The following is a 21,808-nucleotide window of genomic DNA, read 5'->3' as shown; positions in this document are numbered from 1 at the left end:
GCTAACCAGGGTGATGTTGCCTGAGGAGAACCGCAGAGAATACTTGCAAAGAAATCAGGGCTGTCCTGAAAATCCCAGGACAGACTAAAGTCATCTAGATCGCCCCGACCTTGGCCTCACAGGGGGGAAGGTAGATGAGAAGGGAAGAAGTGTTAACGGAGCCCCAGAGGGACCAAGACTGTGCATGCGGTTCGATGAGCATTCCACGGGCTGTCCGATCGTCCGCTCCTCTTCATGCTGGGCTGATTTCCTGTGTTCCTTTATTTCCAGTATATCTTCGTGATAGCCCTCTCTCTCCCGGTAGTGAACAGCGTTTGTCACTGTCCTTTCCAAACTGAACAAGTCAACAACTGGGCTCGGTGGTTCAGCTCAACTTTACAGAGGAGGAAACAAAGTCAGAGACGTTAAGCGACACCCCTGTCCCCCGCCAAGGACGCATGAGTGTTGAGTGCCAGAGTCAGGATTCGAACTCAGGTCCACCTGATTCCTTCCCACTATGCCCAGCTATTACTGCCGAAAACAAAGCAAAACCTCGACTGTGACAGCGAACGGGGTAGAGGTGAGTTCCAGCCACCACCTGGTTCACGCATCACACGGACGACTCGCTCTGAACATGAAGGTGGGAAGGAGGAAAATGCCAAATTGGTTGGGGAAGGGGTGGGGAGAGGAAGCAGTGTGGGGGGCGGGGGAGGGAGGGAGGCAGGTCAAGCAAAAAATGTTCTCCGCTGCATCATTAGGGGAAGGAGAGGAGCGCTCCTCGCCATTTTTCTTAAGAAAAGCAACACAGGAAGAAAACAGTTCATTAAGATGCTGCATACTTTAGCAGTAACACTTACTTCAGTTTTGAGAAGAAAATTTTTTTTTAAGAAAAAAGATAAGTTATTTTTACCTTTTTTTTTTTTTTTTTTAAAGCCTTAAATGGCTTCTGGTGAGTGAGGGCATGTTTACTTGACATCATCCAAATTGTATATGATAAGCTGTCAGGTCTCAGGGCTGAGGGCTGGTTCGCTCCTACATGAATCCCTCTGCCTAGGACAGGGCTTGGCACACAGGAGGTACATAATAAGTGCTCAGTGAACCGAAGTGCCACCTGATTAGCCACCAGGCTGCAACAGCTTGCAGGGGCATTGAGGTCACAAATAGACAAACCCAATGACCGTTGACCCAACAGTCTTTGAAAGGACTCGGCTCAGAATGATCTTAAAAATAGGCTTAGGAGGTGGCCAGTGAAGAAAGATGTGAATCTTGGTTTGTTGGTTTGTTTTTAAGGGTTCTAGTGACCCTTTCTGCCTTCCACGTGGTCAGACGACCCCATTCTTGCCCACCTCTCCTAGACGGGACTTGAACCTCGGGGCCCTGACTCTGCGGTCAGATGTCAAAGGCCACAGGCAGACCCATTCTCGCTCATCTTTCAAAACTGAGTTCCACTGCCTCACCCTCCAGGAAGCCTTCCGTGATGCTCTGCCTCCTCCACCTGGTCTTCCAATTCTGGATTAAATCCCTCCCTTCTGTGTCCCCAGCTCTCCCTGTGTGGCGGTGCATCTCCATTGCGGCATTCATCATCCCAGACTGTGACACTTCTCACCACACTGTCAGGTCCTTCGGAATGAGAGGTGAGTCTTCTTTAACTGCATATTCCCAGTACTTAGCCAAGGACCTGGCATGCCGTAGGTGCTCAATAAATTTTGTTACAAGAATAAAAGGAAAGAAGAAAGAAGGGAAAGAAGGGAGGGGAGGAGAGCGAACACCCTGGGAACCATACAATTTTCTTTTTGAAATTTATCTCATAATTACGTGCCCAACACTTGTCCAGAGATGACAGTTAAAGTAAGAATTCTATTTCCCGTAAGTGTCTGAGCTCCATCACTTCCAGCTGCGACTTTGGCCCCTAAGGGCAGGAGAAAATTGGGGTGGATTTAGAGGGATTTGGGAGAACAGTGTCTGAGGAGTTCACGTGTGTCCTAACACATTTCTGAACAAAGCACATGTCTCAAAAGGCACACATAGCCACGTTTATCTACCTGGAACTTAGTTACTCAGCAATTTCAGTTTTCAGACCACAGCCAACCGCTAGTAAGCAAAGGAGGTGTGGGAGGGTAGAGAGCTCACTCTCCTGTTCACCACTGTAAACATGGGGCCCTCAAAAGGCCTGACAATTGGTGGGTGCTCAATAGTTACTTGTCGAGTGATTGAATAAGGAAGAAAAGGACTTGAGGCAGCTTGAAAATTTTCTGCTGTAAATATCCTGTTACAGAAGTGATCCAAAACCATTTCCATTAGCCGAGGCACTGTGGAATCTTTGAGTATTTTTGAGTCTTGAGTTGGTTATTGGTTATTAGCTCTGTCTTTTCGCATCTCCCTATGAGTATGAGAGGTCACGGGTTGACTCTGTAACACCGTCAGGGTCCCGGCCATCTGGGGCCTGAGACCTTGGGGACAGCCCTGTGGAGACCTCAGAGTTAAAGCCTGAATTCTGAACCGGTCCTTGACCGGACTCGCTTCTGGTTTGCTCAGAGGGGCATAAGAACAGAGCTTCTCTAGGAAGTGTGAAATGCCGTGCTGATTGAACACAGTCTTGGTTAAAATTAGAATGAGTGGCACCCTGGGAGGGCAAAATCAAGTGGAGAAAGACAGCCACAGAGAGTCGGGGGTGCGAGGGCTCCCACGCTCCGCCTGAGGGGTGAGGCACCCCAGCCCCCATCACACCCCCTCCCCCCTGTCCGGGATGGCACTGAGTAATTGAGAGCCCCTCTTCCTCCAGACCCCACTGGGCAGGGCAAGTGACACAGTGGATGGGGAGACTGTAGCCAAGGGGAAGCTGAGAGCTGAGGACAAGGTGCTGCAATGAGGAGCTGAGTCTGTGGGACAGGAACGTCTCACGCTGCCGAGCACAGGGGACAGCCCTGCTCAACCCGCCCAGAAGGCGCGAGAACGACCCCGCCTTTCTGACTCCGTGGACGGTTCTGTGTGTGAAGACGGACAGACAGATCCTGGACAGTGCTGCGAGGCCGGCCACCTTCGGGACACCACCCAGGGCTGAGTACGTCTAAAACCCAGCTGGTTGTCTTTGAATATTGTAATGAGGACAACAACCAAAACGCCAGCCGCTCACAGGTGTTAGCCGAAAGGCAGGTGCGCCTGGGGTTTGCTTTCCCCTCAAAGACAGACGGAGGTGGGGCCGACGGCCTGCAGCCGCCTCTGACTTTAGAACCAACTCGTTTCTACGAGCAGCTGGGTCCCCATGACGTCCGCCTGAGAGACTCGGTCCGGGCCCACTCTCCCGCCCTGGTTCTTTTTCCAAAACAAGCTCTGAACCCCCCTGGCCCCACTTCCTGGTCTGGGGAACCTGACTCACCTGAAGGCCCGTCCTCAGCTGGCACCGAGTCCCCATGTAAAAGGGACCTCGGATGTCGTGGAATCTCATCCCCTCCTTGGGTGGAAAAGGAAACTGAGGCCCAGGGAAGGAAGGTGACCTGCTGGAGGTCACAAAACAGTGAGCGCCGGCTTTTCAACCACGGTTTGTGGGGGAAGCCAGCCCATCCATACAGTGCTTTTAAAATAAGAAGTTTCATATTAAAACCTGAATTTCTGGCTCCTCGTGGAAACCGGAAGGTCCTGGTGCTAATGGGTTCCGGTGAGGGGTGGCTGCTCTTGGAGAGGACAGGTACTTCCGGGCCACCACAGTGCTGTCGCGTCTTGTCGGCTCGCACCCAGCACCTGCCGCTCGGTCACCGTGCCCGCCCGGCCGCGGCAGGCTTTTGGGCGCGTGAGCCCGGGACCATGCAGCATCTGCAGCATCGGAACCAGAGGCGTCTCCTGCCTCCCGCGCCGTGCCGCCATCTCCCAGCATGCACCGCCGTGCGCCACCCAGGGCCTGGCCCCCAAATGTCACTGCCGAGTCAAAGGGCCCCGCCTTCGGAATCGGAGCGGGTGGAGAACGCAGCGCGACCGCGGCGAAGGAGCCTGTCGCTGGCCGCAGGCGGCGACTGACTGGCTCTGCCGAAAGGGCAGCCGGCCCCAGAGTTCCCGGGGAGAAGGGGGGGCGTCAGGGAAGGTTGTAATGAAGCCGCTCGAAGCCGGAGAGGAAGGGCGGAGGTGGGAAACACCGGAGGAGCCGGGAGTGAAGAAGGATCGTCGGGGTTCGGCAAAGCCTCACGAAGGGGTGCAGGGGCCGAGCGGGGCGGCCCGCTGGCCGGGCTCCCCGCAGTGACCGCCTTGCTGCTGCCGTCTTGAGATTCTTGATAAGTCTTGAACGAGAGGCCTCGTGTCTTCATTCTGCAGGGGGCCCCCTGCCAATCACGCAGCCGTGGACGGATTTCCTAGGAGGAGGCGCAGGACGGAGAGCTGAGCCCCAGAGCCAGCCCTGGGTGGGAACCCGGGGTCCGCAGCCAGGGCCCCAGACGCAAGCTGGAGTCAGGACAGAAAGGAGACACAGCAATGTCAGGGGCCTGGGAGAAGGCGTCGCCAGGGCTGGATGTGGGTTTGATGTGAAAGTCCTTCGAAAACGTTAGAGTACGTTTTATATTGATTATTGGTTACTGAGCCGAATTTTGAGCGATGCATTGAAATATTTATTGACTATCTGAATGTGCCAGGTGCTCTTTTAGGCATCAAGGATACAATGGTGAACAGAGTCCCTCCCCATGGAGCTTGCGTCCTATTGAAGTAAAATCCGGCAGGCTCCGGAGCAGGTGGCCAGCAAGCCCCTCTCTGCGGAGGTGGCTTCTGAGCAGACACTATTGCATTAGTAATTAATGAACCTTCTTTTACTAAGTACCTACCATGTTCCGGGCACTGTCCTCACTTTTCGTACCTTATCCCATCTGTCCTTTCAATAACTTATCCAGGTAGATGTTGACTTCCCTCATCTAGAGAGCAGGGGCAAGTTGGTACGGGGTTTGGAACCAGGTGTGTCCCTCTGCTGACAGCAGCGGAGCCGTCTGACCACCCTCCCTCCTCACCTACGTCAGGGATGCGGCATCTTCTTAGGCCTGGGTTCTCACCTGGGACCTCGAGAAGGAACCCAGCTGCTCATCCCCTTGGAGATCCAAAGACAGGCCCTTGGCCTTGGTAGCCATAGGGAGGGGTGCCAGGGTGAGCACCAGCTGACTGTCCCCATCACAGGTGTGCACTAGAGGGCTTCGCCCCTCCCACCTGGCACCTCCTGCTGGAAGAAGCTGCTGCTGGCCACCTGTTCTGCCTGGGACAGGGGCCCCCGGGGGCTCGGGCTGGGTTCTCCTTCTCATCCTTGACTGTGTAAGTATCTAGTTCAGCCAGACCAGGCCTGGACCACTCAACAGAGCCACTGCTGAAGTATTCTGGGAAGATATATTTTATGGCAAAATCTTGCTTCCTTCTGTTTTATGTATGACATTTTCCCAAAGGGGGGGGGAAAAGTTGGACTAACTAGTGTCATTATTCTTTTCTTGCTTTTAGTTTCCACCCCAGAACCATCTGTCATCAGAAAACAGTTTACTTTACATCTCTCAGGCTAATTTCCACATCCAGAGGAGACTGGACAGGGGACAGCAGTGACCTCTGGATGCCGCACTGCGTGGGGTTGGGAGGTGCGGGGGGGCGTGAACCCCCAGCCCCCAGGTTGCTCAGGAGCAGCTGAGCTGAGTGTCTGCAGAGGCGGGCAGGGAAGCCTCGCCATTGCGTCGGATGGTACGTGAGATGGTGAGATGTTACGAGACAAACATCTCCTCTTGATCCACTCAGTTGGGTGAAAATGCAGTTGACTCTCTGCCGTTGTGGGTGCAGACATCACCTGGGACATGGGGGCAGGGAGAGCACAAAAACAAACATTTCAATCGTGATTTTTTTTTTTTCACCTGAAAGTCTATGGAGTCCCTATTGGATCAGGAGAGATGAGGGCCTGAGCTGATGTTGACTCATTATCAGGTTGCAACTTTCTTGCTTCATATGAGAAGGACCAAATGAAAGTCTCGGCTGACGCCGCTGCTGCCGTAAATCGCAAAGGCAGGGATGGGATGGCAAAGTGCAATGTCTTCGCGGGTCGTTCGTGCCTCGTCAGACACCCAGCCATCGGAAGGGAGCAAGCACATGTTTGTGTTTCTGGGTTGACGAGGAGCTCAGGGACCTGAACGTAATTCTTCATTCAAGCTCAGATGACCTTTACCACAATTTTCCAAGCTACATCTTCGGGCGACTCAGATTGAGGACATTTCAGTCCCGGTAACCAGAAACCACGCTGCCCCGACACGTTCCCCTGGTCCGGAGCGTCTGGGCTCTTCCCCGACAGGGCGTGCACTAATCGGAACCGTGTCTTGTAACTGATGGGGCGTCCACGGAGGGTTGTAGAAGCAGAGCCACACGGTCAGGTCTGCGTTTTTAGAAAGAACATGCTGGGTGCCTGTGGGAGCTGCTATTGCCTGAAAATTTGTGTCTCCCTAAAATTCATACATTTAAATCAAACCCCCAATGTGACAGGGCCTTTGAGGGTGACGGGCGAGCCTGGGTGCTGTTATAAGGTTATCGAGGGAGAGAACCCAGTCTAATAAGGCTTTAGTCCAACCACCTGCCCACCCACCAAACTCCTAAGGAAATATCCAGGCAACAGAAGCCAAGCAAGGCAGGGAAGACGTAACTTCTGTTAAGCTGTCATATTCATCTCCCTCTCCTCACGTTTCCTTCCAAGTGTAGGAAGGTGTCGCATCAATTAGTTCAACACCCCGGTCTCTCCCCACCTCTCCCCTGACTCCTCCCAGGGCAGACAGCACTGCAGGCTGCTGGGGTTCCTGCTTCAAGCTTTATGGGAGCTGGTATCTGCCAGTCTCCCAGTCTGGAGGGTGCCCTAGTCCGGAGGTGACTGTGGGAGGAAACTTCTTGCTTCCAGTATAAGCCACTCTCTCCAGTGTCGGCTTTTTCTGTATGCCAAATTCCCCAACTCCATTGTGTGTGTGTGTGTGTGTGTGTGTGTGTGTGTGTGTTAGCTCTTAACTGGTTCAGAAGTTGGATAGGGAAAACAAGTTTGTCATTTATCGTACCCCCTCAAGCCCCAAATATAAGCTGGTGCTTTGGCCCTAAATCCCCAACCTCTGTCAAACTGGGTTGAAGCACGTGCCATATTTCTTGGGCTTAAGCGAGAGATCAATGCACCTTATGTCCCCTGAGTGAGGAAAAGCCTTTGTCCCATTAAGGATCATAAATAACCTCAAGGTGACGTCCACTGAGAACTGTAGCCCAATCAGCGACCGGGAAGCTGACTCATTCGTCGGACTAGCTCTCTCTCTCTGGCATGAGGTGAGGGAGGAAGAATTGTTGGGGGGAGGAACGAAGAGGGATTGAGGCCCTCAGAGGAGAAGGGAAAGATGAGAGAGGCCTGTGTGAGAGGCAGAGCCAGTGGGGTACAGCGGGTGAGGTCAGCGTCTGGAGGGCACACTGACGCCCCCTGGGAAGGGAGCCGGAGTGGATGGAGGTGCTATCGAGGAATCCACGTCCAGCACCGAAGCAGTACTCAGTTAGCCAACACGGAAAGTTTGTCTGCATGCCGTCAGTTCCGTCCTCCTTCTGCACGATTAAGAGCTTTGCGTGAATGTCCATGTATACGTACGCGTCACAGGGGGTGTGGCTAGTGGCCCGTCATCTAATTCCTTCCTCCTACCTGTGCTCCGCATGAGCCCCAGGAGGAATCAGACCCACGTGACTGCATGGACGGGTCATCTCTGGAGAGGACAGCACCCAGACACCACTACCACTAGAAGCGGGGTGGCTGCGGGTGGATACCTCGCCGAGGCTCCGGGGGCTGATTCCACGGCTTCCCACTCAGGCTGTGCAGTAGAATCCCGGGGGAGCTTTAAAAATACAGATCCCGGCTCCGCATCCGGAGGTTCTGATATCCTGAGTCTGGGGTGAGACCCGGGAGGCTGTATTATTAATAAAGAGCCTTTCTCGTCCCATGATTCTGGTGCGGCGTGGATCCAGACAAACCTGGGTCTAAACAGCCCATCCGAGCCATACGGATCCCATGGGCTTGCGAGGAGTGAGGCAGAGGCCACGGCTGTGGCTCTCAGCGACGGCGTCAGGGTGGTAGTGGGGCTTTCGACCTTGGCGCCTGAGAGAACAAGAGTGAGACAACAGGAGCCCGGCTTCCCCCTTCTGGGCTGCCCGGCCCACGGGTAGATGCTCCCGGTCTCTGCGCACCAATGAGCGATGCCGAGTCATCGTAATGTTTAGAACAATGGCCACCCCAAAGGGATGCTGAGAAAGATTTCTTCTCCCCGGCAAGGACCACACTTTGGCAGGGGACCAGGTGCTTCCTCCCGCTTCCGACGGAGGCACTTTGTCCCTTTGGAAGACCCTTCCCTCTGCAGGCTCCTAGACTTGCTGCCAGAGCCCCCGGTTCCCCAATTCTGAATGAATCAGGAGAGAAATCTGATCAGCCCCGCTCTCAGGCTGGAGCTCCCGCCACAGTGAGCTGGTCAACATTCAGATGGCCCCGCTCAGCCCGGATCGCTATAGCCAGGGGCAGGGTTGTCGGGGGGGGGGGGGGGGGGAGGGGATGATAAGCCACGACTGGCATCTCTAAGCAGCCTCTGCAGCCTGCCCTGCGCCGGGTGTTTGTTTGAGTGAGGTGGGGGCCAAGAAGGGCAACACACCCAATACTCAAACTTCATATCAGAAATTCTTACGAGGTGACCGAAGACTTCCGCGGTGTCTCGGGGTGAGCTCTGGGTGTCAGCATCACGCCTTGCATGAGGGTGCGGGGGCGTGGACACCAGGAGGTCGTACCTGTAGTATTGCCTTCCTGGGGGACCGGCCTCGGGACAGACGAGCGCAGCTCGTTGCAGGAAATGCACGCCGAGTGGGTGAGCGGAGGGCGGCAGAGCGTCGCGGGGGGCTTGTTACTGTCGCTTTGCTTGACACTCCTCTGCAGTGCGGCCTGCTGTGACCTCCGGTGTCTGCACGCTGGTGGCTTGGCGGGGTGCTACCGCCCCTGCGACACAACCCGGGCCCGGCTCGGGGTCCAGGGAGGCTCCCGAGGGCTGTTTGAGTTGACCACAGCAGTCTTTCCACGGGAGTCGAGGGAAGGAGCGTGAAGCGATTTGGATTCCTGATTTTCCGTGGTTCGAGGGGAGCGCTCCTCTGAGCCTCCTCCGATTCCCTTGGCCACATTCTCTGGTCCGTTTTGCTTTCTCAGCTCAGTCTTGAAGTGCCCCTGGCCATGGCTGCTCTGAGGGGGGTATGGGGCTGCATTAACAAAGGCTCCCCAGGAGGCAGGGACCTTGTTCCCTCGTCCTCACAGGGATGGAAAAACTGAAAGGTCATTTGGCTCCTACAAAATATCCCCCTGAGAAGACCGCTGAGCCTCAGCTAACCACAACAGACTGCAGAGAGCATTCCGGGCGCCTGGGCGGTCCCCACGGCAACTGCATAGTGACCGTGGGCAGCAGCTCGATCGCGTGACGCTGTGGAACACCGCACGTTTGACCGGCTTGCTGAGTCGCTGAACAGAAGAGGCCCTCGAGCCACCTCGCTTGTGATTTCAGGTGTCTTCAAGACCAAGCCCACAGAAAGCGGAGGACGGTAAGAGACATGCAGAATTTGGGGAGAAAAACTTCGAGGGACAATGCCCCTCCCCAAGCAGCACAGGGTAGTGCAGCAGGGAAAGGGCACCGTGGTCCCAAAGGCTGCTGCTGGAGATTCCGCAGCCCAAGGCACAGGTGCACACAGACCCTTCGTGACGTGTGCTCCTCCCTCCTTCCCTCCTGACATCTCAGGGACTCCAGCCCATCCCAGGAGCCCCAGTAGCTCCGTCCCTCCAGGTGACCAGGCCGAAGGGACCAGACCTGAAGGGTCCCTTCAGTCAGGCCCTGAGCCCCACAAGAAGCCTGAAGCAGGCTGGGGCTTCCCGGACTCTTCTTCTTCCTTTGGGGTCAACTTGCCACCAAGAGGAACTGTCCCCAAAGTATCACTTGAGGTAACCCTGCCAGCACGGCTGATGGCTGCACACTTTTGAATGGAGCAGATTTACCATAATTTCTGTAACCATTCCCCTACTGTTGGGTGCTTCGTTTGTGTTTTTTTGAATTTTTTGCCATTAGTAATCCTGCGGTATATACCACGGGCACACAGTATCTTTTCTGGAAGACAGAATGCCCAACGTGAAAAAACAGGGTCGACGAATATGAGACTTTTTGTGACTCTTGCCAAATTACTTTCCAAAACATCTGTTCCACTGTATAATGTTGCCATCAGTGGGCAAAGAGTATCAGTTTTGCTCTGGCCTCACTGCGTGTCATTATTTTAAAAATATTTTTCTAATTTAGTCGTTAAAAATATACTACCTCACGGATGTTTCAAGTTGCCTTTCTTGGATTACCAGCGAGGCTGAATATTTTTCCACGTTGGTTTATCGATCGTATGTTCTCTTTTTTAAATCGTTTTTTTTTTTTTTTTTCTCATCTTTTGCCCACACCGCTGCCGGATGCTGAGTGTTTTTCTTGTCAGTAGAGCTGATGTTAACGCTTTGTGATGTTGGCTGTGCACGTGTGACATGTCCTAGGACTATTGTTCGTCTTACAACTCCACTCAGATGTCTACCGAGCCATTCGAATTCAACACGTCACGATGGGACCCTAAATTCTCCTCCCTAAACCTGCTCTACTTCTCTGGTCTTTTCCATCGTAGGACATGGCAGTACAATCGGCCCTCGCCCCAAACCTGAGGATCCGCCCGGATTCTTCTGGTTGCCTGATGCTACACATCCCATCCACCAGCCGGGCCGCCTCCCCTGGGCCTCCCCACCCACCCAGCCCACGCGAGGCCCCTCACACAGCCCTGACTTTCTCCTTCACGGCATGCGCCACCATCAGAAATTCTCTTGTTTTTTCTTCACTCACTTGCTGCTTTATGGCATGTCCCCTGTCTAGATGCTAGTTTGGGATGTAAGCTCCCTGAGGCCAGGAACCTTGTCTGCCTGATTCGTCCCTGTATGATGCCAGGCGCCTGGAGCAGTTGGTCCCTTAGGGAGAGCTCAATAAAGACATGCCGAATGCGTGAGCGTCTGAACTTTGCCCTTTTAACCCCACTTAAACTCATAAGCAGGAGACCTCGCAACATAGAGGATGAGAGTATTGGCTTTTGGGACAGACAGTTCCAGGTATGACGATGGGCTCTGCCACGTGCTGTGACTCTTGGGGAAGTTACTTAACATCTCTGAAGATGAGAACAATGATACCATCGTCATAAAGTTAAAGGATACATTAGATAATGTGGACAAAATGCTCAAAAATAGAGACTGACGATAAGAAGCATTTGATGAATGTCAGGCCTTTTCAGGGTTTCTTTATGATTTTTTTCCTCTGTGGTTTCTGGGCTTAGAGGTCATTCCCTTCATTTTGCTAAAATCTTAATTAATGTTAAATGATATGTATTTTAGTTTTTATGATATACTGTAAAAAAAAAACCTTTGAAAAATGTTTACTCTTTAAATGCCTTGGAACTTATTTTGGTGTATTAAAGGGAACTTCTAAATGATATTGGCATCGTTTGTTGACTAATCTTTCCAATTCGTTATGCTTTATCACACATTCAATTTTAATATATAGTAGGGCATTTTTTCTGGCTCTCTGGTCCGCCTCCCGGTCCCCTCTGGGACTATACTGTTTGACACTTTTTCAGTGAGCAGTCAGACTCCCAGCTTTGCTCGGTTTGGGGAAGATTCCCACATTCTCTCCTCGTACACTCAGAAACATGACGTCCATTTGAAACACATGTTTGTTCTGGTTCCAGTCTTTCACGAGAGTCCTTGTCCTTGCCCTTGGGTTCCTGGAGACACCAGTAGATCCTGATATAAATGTCCCATTTTTACTTGAGCCAATTTAAACAGGTTTCTGTAACTTGTGACTTGTCTAAAGGTAAATGTCACCTTTACAATGGCCTAAGGAACATCCACAGCCAATGAGACTGCATTCCTACGTGTCGCAGAAATTAAAATGCCGTCCCTAATGTGTCTTAGGAAAGTTACCTGCCAACAGGGTCGGCGAAATACAGGAATGTCCTCAGGGCGCCTGAATGTCAGGCCCCATATATTTATACTGCCACCTCTCCGATAGTGACAGACATACTAACACTGTGCTACAGATTCAGACGAACCCCCAAAAGTAGGCTGTCCCTGACCTGTTCAAGATTCTTCCAGTTCAATGGGCTGTTGAAAGACCAAGGAAATAGTGTATGTGGAAGTACTTGCCAAAACCATTAAAATTATATTATTATTATTATCATTATTATTATTATTGCCTTGTTTCATTCCAAGAAAGGATGCAGAACAGCATGCAAATTAAATATTAACAATAAAATGTTGTTTTTATTATGTCTGAGGATCTAACTGTTCTGAGTTTATCACATTAAGAATACCATTTCTCAGCCTACAAAGGTACTAAGAACAGAGATTGCTCTGCGCTTGCCCTTGACCCTAGATTGTACCCGACCCCTTGCTTTGTTTTAAAAAACGTCAATAGTAGCTTGGTTTTGCTGAGTAGTTTGTTCCTGTCTTTTGAGGTGTTTGTTTGCCATGTGAACCTCTTTCTTGGTCATTAAGTATTAAGGGAAAGTCTATTAAAGTGCGTTCTGGGTTCTAGTTAGGATTAGTTAGCTGTCTTAGAGAAGGCGAGAGCGCCAAGGAAAAAGAAAAGAAAGGCTGGCAAGTCGGCACAAAATTCGTGACTTCGCTCCCCCAGGCAGAGGGAAGAGTGACTCAGCCAGAGGCTCCATCTACGCAGGAAAACAGGCCAAGCTTGCGCACTTCCCATCGCCCGACACCTGCTGGGATCTCCTGGCTGGCATGGGTTCTGGGCAGTCACCTGGTGTCCCCAGCACAGGACACCCTGGGGCCTTTTTCCTACTTAGTCAGATGCCAACGGGTGTGGCCATCTTCCCGTTGCAGACAGAGCTGAAACAACAGCGCCTTTGCCTTTCATTTGTGAAAGGCGCCGAGAGCCTTTCAAAATGCCAAGAGATCTTGCACGAGCAGAGGGTCAGTCCTGATTTATTCAAAAGGCACGAACCACTTTAGAAAGTGAAAACTCTGGCTTTTTGACGCCCCCTTGTGCCGCTCCCACATTTACTGCTGGCCCGTGCCCTGGCCTTCCTTGTCTTTGCCACTCACTGGAGGTTGCCACCGCAGGCAGCCTCCTGGGGTACCCACATCCCCTTCCTTGGCTTCCTGAGAGGTGATGCTATGGAAACCCACCTCGGTGGATGTACAGGGAACACAACGCCCCTGAAGACGTGCTACGACCATTGTATAATGGAAAAGTTAAGACAGTTGGGGAGAGACATCTTTCTGGCCCAGATTCAGGAAAGTTCTTTTGTCTCGTCTTCCTGGTTCTCAGGGGCTCCCCGACAACAAGTAAAGACTTAAGGCGAAATAGTTGGTTCTCATTGCTCCAATCCCTCTCCCCCTCCTCTGCCGGCAGCTGACCACCTATATGTATCAGGAAATGCTGGTCCCCTTGTTTTTACCACCTGGTTATTCAAACCTTTAGAGTAGCAATTTACATATATCCCATTAAGAGTTCTCCCCAATTCAAATGAGTTGCTGCTAGAAGAGATTTTTTTTTTTTTTTCCTATGACCTGGAGCCTGGAGATTTGTTTGAAGATGACTGGGTCTTCCAGGAAAGAAAGGGCAAGTGAGGAGCTTTTGTTGATGTCCCCAGTTCACCCACCCTATGGTGAAGGCTAAGGCTACAAGAGGCCAAATCATTTATCTCCAGATTAACCCTCTATGGCTCTCTCTGGTCTCAAGTGTGTGCATGATGCCCCATGGTTTATCCAAGTGGCTTGTCTGTGCCTGGCGAATACCTTAGCACCAGTCTTGGGTTCTGTGAACCCAAAGGGCCTGTGGAATGTTGGATAAGTCAGATAACAGGCATAAATTGACTGATTTAACAGACACTTTTGCACGTAATTCTTGCATAACAGGCCATGCTAGGCCTTGATTATGGGAATTCCTGCATTATTTCTCATCTGGGCCTTCCTAGGGAGACTTGGCTCCAAGAAGCTCTTAACTTCATAGCGTCCTAGGAGTCCACAGAGACCCACATTCTGCAGCTATGACTCCTCCTACCCTGCGAGGCTCTCCCTTTGAAAGCCACAGAAAGAAAGGGAAGAAGGAGGGTCTTGAACCCCTTTCCTCCCTGAACCAGCCCCCACATTGAGTTCCGGAGAGCCCCTGACGAGACCTCTGTTGGTCCAGGAGTACGCGCTGGGTTCTGGTTCCCAGAGCAAGTTCATAAACAGCACCTGGGGATTCGCAAAGGAGCCCAAGGCTTCACAGAGCTATGGAGGCTGCGTGTCCTTTCTCTTCACCGATGTCGTTTCAAGCGTTTCAATGAGGGTCTTTCCCGCCATCAGTGTTCCCGATTGCGTTAGCTGTCTGTTGCTGTATAACACACTACCCCAAAGCTTAGCAGATTAAAAGAATAAAGATTCATTATTTTTCATGGTTCTGGGGTGGGCTCAGCTGGGTATAGTTAGTCCACTCTGCGTCGCGTTGGCTGAGGTCATTCATGGGGCTGCATTTAGCTGGGCCTGAGACACCTGAGATAGCTTCGCTGACGTGTCTGGCACCTTGGGTGGGGTGGCTGGAAGGACAGGGAGCTGACCGGGCCTCTCCCTCTCCACTCAGACTCTCGTCATTCAGCCTTCTGGCCTGAGCTTATTTATCCATGGCGGCTGAACCCTAAGAGACCCAAAGCAGACACTATTAGGTCTTGCAAGGACCTGCCAGGGTGTCACTTCCTCTACCTCCTATTGGTCAAATCAAGTCACAAGATGATGTCATTTCCAGGGGAAGGAAGAGACGCCACCTCTTGTTGGGAAGAGAGGCACGTGGTCACGGAGGGAGAATTTATTGGCAGTACCTTCGAAAAACAATGTACCAGGCTAACGGAAGAAAGGAAGGCAACAGGAATAAATTGTTTGTGCTTCCGATAACGTGCCAATTGTGAATTTTCTCAATGTTAAAACTGGATCACGTGGTCCCCTTGCAGGGGCTTAAGCAGAAACACGTAGGACTCCACTTTACCGACTGCAATATTTTCTCATTAAAATCAAAACCCTTCAAAGTGAATCTGTAGTGACAAAAAGCAGATCAGTCGTGGCCCGAAACTGGGGGTGTGGAGGGGGTCAACAGCAAACGGACATGAAATAACTTTTTGAGGTGGCAGAAAATATTTTATTTTGAGTACGGTGGCGGTTACACAGGCAGATGGATACATTTGTCAAAACTTCTTGAACTTTATACTTAAAACAAGTGCATTTTATTGTATATAAATTATACCTCAATGGAGTTGATTTAAAAAAAAATCAAAGCCATCCTAGTTAGGATGATCAGAAAGGCTAAGTCTGAAATGTGGTTAAATAAAGCCGGTATTAGTGGTATACTATATTTACAAACAATAGCAAATTCCTTCGGGGAGGGAAAGGAAGCAAAGGGCTAAAGGGGATGTTTTGTTAGTTCCAAAGCAGGATACACGTTAATGTTACTGTGTCCTCCTGCTGTAATTGTACTTAAAACTGTTTGCTATCATTTACAGAATGTCGAGTAGCTGATTCTTGGTATTTTATAGATTATCGAAGAGTGACTACATCCTGCTTCCTGGGGTGCAGGAAGGGCTGGGGTCACCTTGAAGCAGTTAAACAAACAGCAAACTGTGTGGGTTGCTCCATGTTAGACCATCATGGAATTAAACTGGTGCCAGCGCTGGGGACCACTCACTTGGTGACCCTTATAGATTGCTCCTGGGGTGCCCTAGCTTCAGGAATTAGGAGCCTACAAAGCAGGTGATCTGAGATTTTTCCACACATTATTTGAGCTCTGGGCATCAAGCTGGGGTCTAAGAGTGTCAGGAGTATTGCACTGCAGAATCTGGGGGTGAGCTGGGTAGATGGGTGTGTTAAGTGAGTTCTGTCTGCCAGATGCGCCCCACCTGGACACACGGTGACAGCATCAGGGACTGGCAAGCCCCGAGACCCAGCATTGGGAAAGATTGCCTTGGGCGAGCAGGAGATGGAATAACGTTTAGACTTCCTTGAGGGGTACAGAGGTTGGCCAAGAATGCCCATCGGAAGAGCAATACACTTGCTTCAAGTATGGGATGGGACAGGGATCCTCCTCCATGGGTGAACTGGGTGGCTGTGGGGACAAGGGAGCATCATGACTCAGGGAGCCCTGGGTTGGGAAGGGTGGCCCTAGGTCTCTTGTGCTCACTACATGTACCGAGTGGTTGGTTGGAACCGGAGCTGGAGATCTTTAAAGGTTCTGCTTTAAATGAATGTTCACTTGGGAAAGCAAGCATTAAATAGAAGTTATTGTTCAGATAAACTCCCTGTATCCACATCCGTAGTGATTTCAATTTATTGCAGCCGTATCAGCAAAGCACAATTAACATGGACCACTGATTTTTGCATTGCACTGAGTAGTAATCTTAGTTACTATCAGAATTCTACTTGAACTTTTAATTAGTAGGGTTAGGCCCAGGACAAACCCTCTCTAGGGCTGAACTTCCTAGTGTAATGAATAAAGCACACATGCCTTTAAGTCAGGAAGGAAATTCCCAAGCCACCTTTCCAGCTTTCTTCTAGAAAGTGCTCCCTGCGAATGACCAGTTTTTCCATAAGTTTTTCCCTAAGTGTCATTTGCTCATCAATTAATATCCTCATGTATCCTCACTCCCTAATCAAAATGTAACTGAAAATTCATTTCTTGGGAAATTGTTCTGTGGAGGGGCATTGGAAAGGATCTGATCAAATACTTAACATTGATTACTATTAAATTATTAATAATTGCCAAGGTCATAACATTTATCCTTCTAAGGACTTGGGATAAGGGTGTTTTACCCTGAAGCCAAAAAATCAAAATGTCTAAGGGTAGGTTTCAGGCAATGGCGATCAAGAAAACCTCTCCTTGACAATCTTTTGTGAGGAAAACAATCTTCCAGGGATTAGTATTCCTTGAGCAAAGCCATATACAACACCACTCCACCTTAGTTGGCCGTTGTAAAATCCAAGAAGACATAGCTTTCCCCAGAGGCTGTGGGATCATTTAGAGAAGTGGATTTGATTTCATAGCAGCTAAAATTCCTATGCCTTCCTGAACGTCCATTAACAATTAATTTCCCCTTCTTGTATGCTTAATTCTCGACAGCCTTCATATAACATTTAATTTCCTGGTCAACGTCCTTGTTTCCAGAGCAACCCTAGGAATTAAGACACAGCACGAAATCTCATTCAGAGACACAATCCCTCTGGTTTCCTAAGTGCTTATAAATTGTCACCTGACTCAGAAATACCAAGGATGAACCCTAATCGAGTCCAGAGGGAAAGGACGACTTCATGTGACACTGGCCTGAGGAGGAAGGCACATCTGTCACATCCTTGACCGTGGTCCAGGCCGAGCATGAGCTCCCGGACGTGGGATGTGTGTCAAGGCTCAGCCCGCAGCTGGCTGCCTCCTCCGTGAGAGCTCTCAGGCCCGGAAAGGTCAGGAACACTTCAGCCACGTCTCCCCAAATCGGAAACGGGGACTGGCTACCCCAGGGGAAACTGACTCTGGAAGAGGCTTCTAGCAGCTCCTGCACCTGTGTCTGAGGAAACTATGTTAGTCACCCCTCGCTTCCCGTAGCTGGGTCCTTCTCAGCCCACCTGAGAACCCAGTCGGAACTTTCCTGACTCATTATCTGGACCACGGCCACTCGAGGCTTAAAGGGGACCAGCTGTTTGGTGGTTGCTGTGAGGCTCCACGGCTGGGACTGGGAACTAACGTGCACTTTGGCCTCCGGTTCCTCATCTTACTGAACAGCCCGGCCTGGCTGGAGAGGCAAGCGCTTCACCTTCCAGCTGCTAAAAAGTGACACACCATGAGCTGACATGCCAGCCAGAGTCCTTAACTGCAAGAGAAAAAAAGCCACACTGCAAGAAGGATGTTGTGTGGCTTGCAGAATCTCCAGGAAGGCCAGAAAATCAGGCCTGGAGCCTCTAAGCCTGGAGTGGTACCCAAATCATCTTCCGGCCGCAGCAGGAGGACCTCTGCCACTGCGGCCTCTGCTGCCTTAAGATCTCAGCAATTGCTCCCCTGAGCCCTTTAGGAAAGAATTCCTCTAGGGCCTTCTCACTAAGGTACGTCTGATTGGTTGGGCCCAGGTCACATGCCTATAGCCTAGTTGCAAAGGATCCTGGGAAATGCAGTTCTGGCCTAAAAGTAAACATAGAAAAAGTATTTATTCAAAAGAGGCTCACCATTCACAGATAGTGACACATATCGACTCTACATGGCTCTCATTTTAGTTACCGTGGCCCGAGTGTAGGCATTGTATCATCTATTATATATTCATATATTATTATGTATTATTTATTCATTTATTTTAACTCTGCTGTTTGTTGTCTCTTGAAAAGGTAGGTGGCAGTTGGCATGTGTGTGAGTTTCCTATTATTGTTGTAACAATTCACAGCAAATTTGGCGCCTTAAAACAACATGAATTTATTATTTTATATTTCTGAAAGTCAGAATTTTTAAATCAGTGTCACTGGGGTAAGATCAAGGCGTCAGGCGGCTGGCGTCTCTTCTGGAGGCTGTTTCGTATCTTTTCCAGCTTCCGGGGGTTGCCTGCACTCCTTGGCTCACGGCCCCTTCCTCGGTCACCCCACCCTCTTTCATCGACACATCTCCTACCACCCTCTTTTAAGGGCCCTGTGATTTCATTGGTCTCGCTCATATAATAATCCAGGATGATCTCCCCATCTCAAGATCTTTAACTTAATCACAGCTGCAAAGTCCTTCACCACAGCAGGGAACGTAGTCACAGGCCTGGGGGGTTAGGATATGGACACCTTTGGGGGCAACGACTCATCATTCCACATCCTGCCAGGCCAGCTGGCTGTGTGTACCGTGACCTCTGAGAGCAGAGTGGAGTTCCTCCGGTGAACCGGCCGTAGTCCAGGGACCAGGCCCATCCTTGCCAGTATCACAGAACCGGTCAGGCTTGGAGAGCTTTGCGTAGGACCCTCAGACACCCAGAATATTGTTGAATAAGCTAGAATAGCAATTTACTCATTTTTAATTGGCACCATTCCTTTCCTGGTGTCTGAATGTCTGAACGTGTAACCTAATGAACAATCAGAAGGCTGTTTGATGGGCATGAACTCAAGCAAATGGTGGTGGGTGTTTTCAAAGGGTATTTACCCAGGCAGTGGGGAGGAACCAGGACTTTTATTTAGCGCTATATCTCCAAATCTGGCATATGGTAGGTGCTTGGTAAAAGATTGGTTTTTGAGTCAGCGAGGTCTCCTGAAAGACAGCGTGCCTCCCAGGATGGCCTCATGTATGCAAAGAAAGAATGTCACAATTGGGGAGGGTAGTCAACCATGGAGGCCCAGAAAGGGGAAGCACAGGGGCAAATGTGGCAGAGCCCATCCAGGCACCATCTGCTGCCTGAGCTCAGCATCATGCGCACTTATTACGTGCCACTGAGCACCTACTATGTGCTAGATGCCGATATTAAACAATGAGTAGAACCTCTTATAGTCTAATAATGGATGTAGTCAGTCCAGAGGAAAGACCGCCCTGTCAGGCTACTAGAAATTCTGACCCTTCTAGTAGGTGTATGTGCACCTATTGTTATGATGCTCAGAATATTTAAGTGACATGGAAGAGGCCCTGACCAAACAGAACAGGCTCTGGCCATTACCTGGTGAATGGAGGACATTCCAGTGAAGTACCTGTCCAGATGGCATGTAGGCAGAGACCCCTGCCGTTTACACTGGAATCACACTCCCCATCACACTCTGAGCCACAGCCACCGAGGAAAGGCACCCCCATTCCCTACCCCTGCCATTTGAGTTGCTTAGACTGATATAAGTACCTGATCTTATTTTCATTGTAAGTGATGGCTCAGGCATCAGGCTCTTGCGAGTCTCCCCGAGACTCAGACTACTAAGCCGTAAATAAGGCGATTCCCCAGCATGCAAGCGCTGGAACCCAGACCTTTAGGGCCAGGCCCACTTGTGAGCCCCATTACCTGCAACTCTGGACCTCTCCGTGCTACCGGGTAGCCATCTTTGATGCCTACGAGTTGATGCTTGATTGGGGGCAGGTGGTGTGGCCTCTCAGGAGACAGGCCCAAGAGCAGTCTTCCAAGAGGCTGCCTTTGATATTAGAGTCATGTGGTGGCTCAGGACTGGGTAATTACAAACTGGTGACAGATTTAGTCTGCGATCTCAATACCAGACTCTGGGCAGATGGCCAAGGGCTGCTAACCAGAGGCTCAGGCATTGGTACGAGAATCAGAGATTAGTATGAGAACTCTAAGATTAATTGAAGTCCAGATTAAGAAAATGCTGGTAGCTGGGAGGCTGGAAGTAGCACAGAATGGGGAATCAGGCTGTGTGTGTGTGTGTGTTCATTCTCCTGTGCCCTGAAGGTACAATAGTTTATGCTGCCGTGTGCCTTAAAGACACTAATTGTGCCAGGCCAAAAGGTGCCCAAAGTCCCGCTCTCCATCACCTCTGTTCACAAGTCGTCACAGTGGGTTTTGGGCAGCATGACCAAACCCTGGCTATCCCAGACACGGGTGGGTAGTGACCAATTCTTAAATGTGTTGACATCGACTTTTACCACGTACTGTACAAAGCCTGCAAATCAGCTACGTCTGCCCGCTGGGCCGGGCTTCGAGGACAGCAGCAGCCGCTAGAGCTGGGCAGCGTGCATGGCGTTTGCTGAGTCTGGAGTTGAGCGCGGCCCACACGTGAGGGAGGGAGAGGCTCAGCCGACTCTCATTCGGGGGCTTCTCTGCAAGAGTTTGGTGACACGAATGACAGCAATTTCAAAGGCGACCAGGTCCAAAGTAGTCACAAAGCTTCAACAGCAGGGGTCTCAGGGTCCCGGATGGAAAGCAGGGCTTAGAATTGAGGTGCGGGCTGCCGGGGGGCTCCACGTTTTGGCACTGAAGACAGCGCCTGCCCAGGCGGCTCGGGGTTCTGCAAGAGAATCCTCCTCTAACTGAAATATTAAAGTGTATGGAATGCCTACATCATCTTTCCCACTTGGGATATAAGATCCACATTATAACTCTAAGATTAAGTGAAAACGGCATCAGAAGACATAAGCCCAGTGGAAAGTTTCTCAGAGCGTGGTGTGAGGATCATCTGCTTGAGAATGAAACGAGATGCCGGCTGAAAGGCAGATTCTCGGGCCACCCCCGGGCCTGTTGAGTTGGAACCTTGAGGGCCCGGCCTGGGTGTCTGCTCTTTTAATTGGTGACTCTTAAAGCTTACACGGTCCAATGCTACCAGGAGGTCACACGACCAAGTGAGGAAGCAGAGGGGCTGGCTTCCTGCGCCTCCCATACACTTTTCGACATTTTAGGAAGTGCCAGAGAGGAAGACATTTTTCTCTGGACCTTGCAATTTTTCTTTTATTTAATTTTTTTTTTTTTTTTTTTTTTTTTTTTACTTTAGTTCTAAGAACGCAAAAATGTGAGGAGGACAAAGGCTTTCTTTTCCCGCCGCGGGCCTTGCGTGGGTACTTTGTGAAAAGGGCCCTGACTCCCTGAGAGGGTCGCGTTCAAGGTCCCCGGGAGAATATGCTGTTTCCTGAGGCACTGGGGTCTCTGGGCCTGAATATCCAAGGCCAACATAGAGGGCCTAAAAATAGAGCCTAGAGACCAGTCTCACCAGTAAAGAGCTGGAAGGCCTCCCTGGATGGCTGAAGAATACTCGGAACAGCGGAGCCCTGCGCCCTCTAGTGGATAGAAGCTGCTTTGCGGGGCTCGTCAAGGGCCTGGG

The sequence above is a fragment of the Rousettus aegyptiacus genome, unplaced genomic scaffold (genome assembly GCF_014176215.1).
Source record: "Rousettus aegyptiacus isolate mRouAeg1 unplaced genomic scaffold, mRouAeg1.p scaffold_m13_p_18, whole genome shotgun sequence".
In the NCBI taxonomy this organism is placed as follows: domain Eukaryota; kingdom Metazoa; phylum Chordata; class Mammalia; order Chiroptera; family Pteropodidae; genus Rousettus; species Rousettus aegyptiacus.
This window is presented reverse-complemented; position numbering follows the sequence as displayed.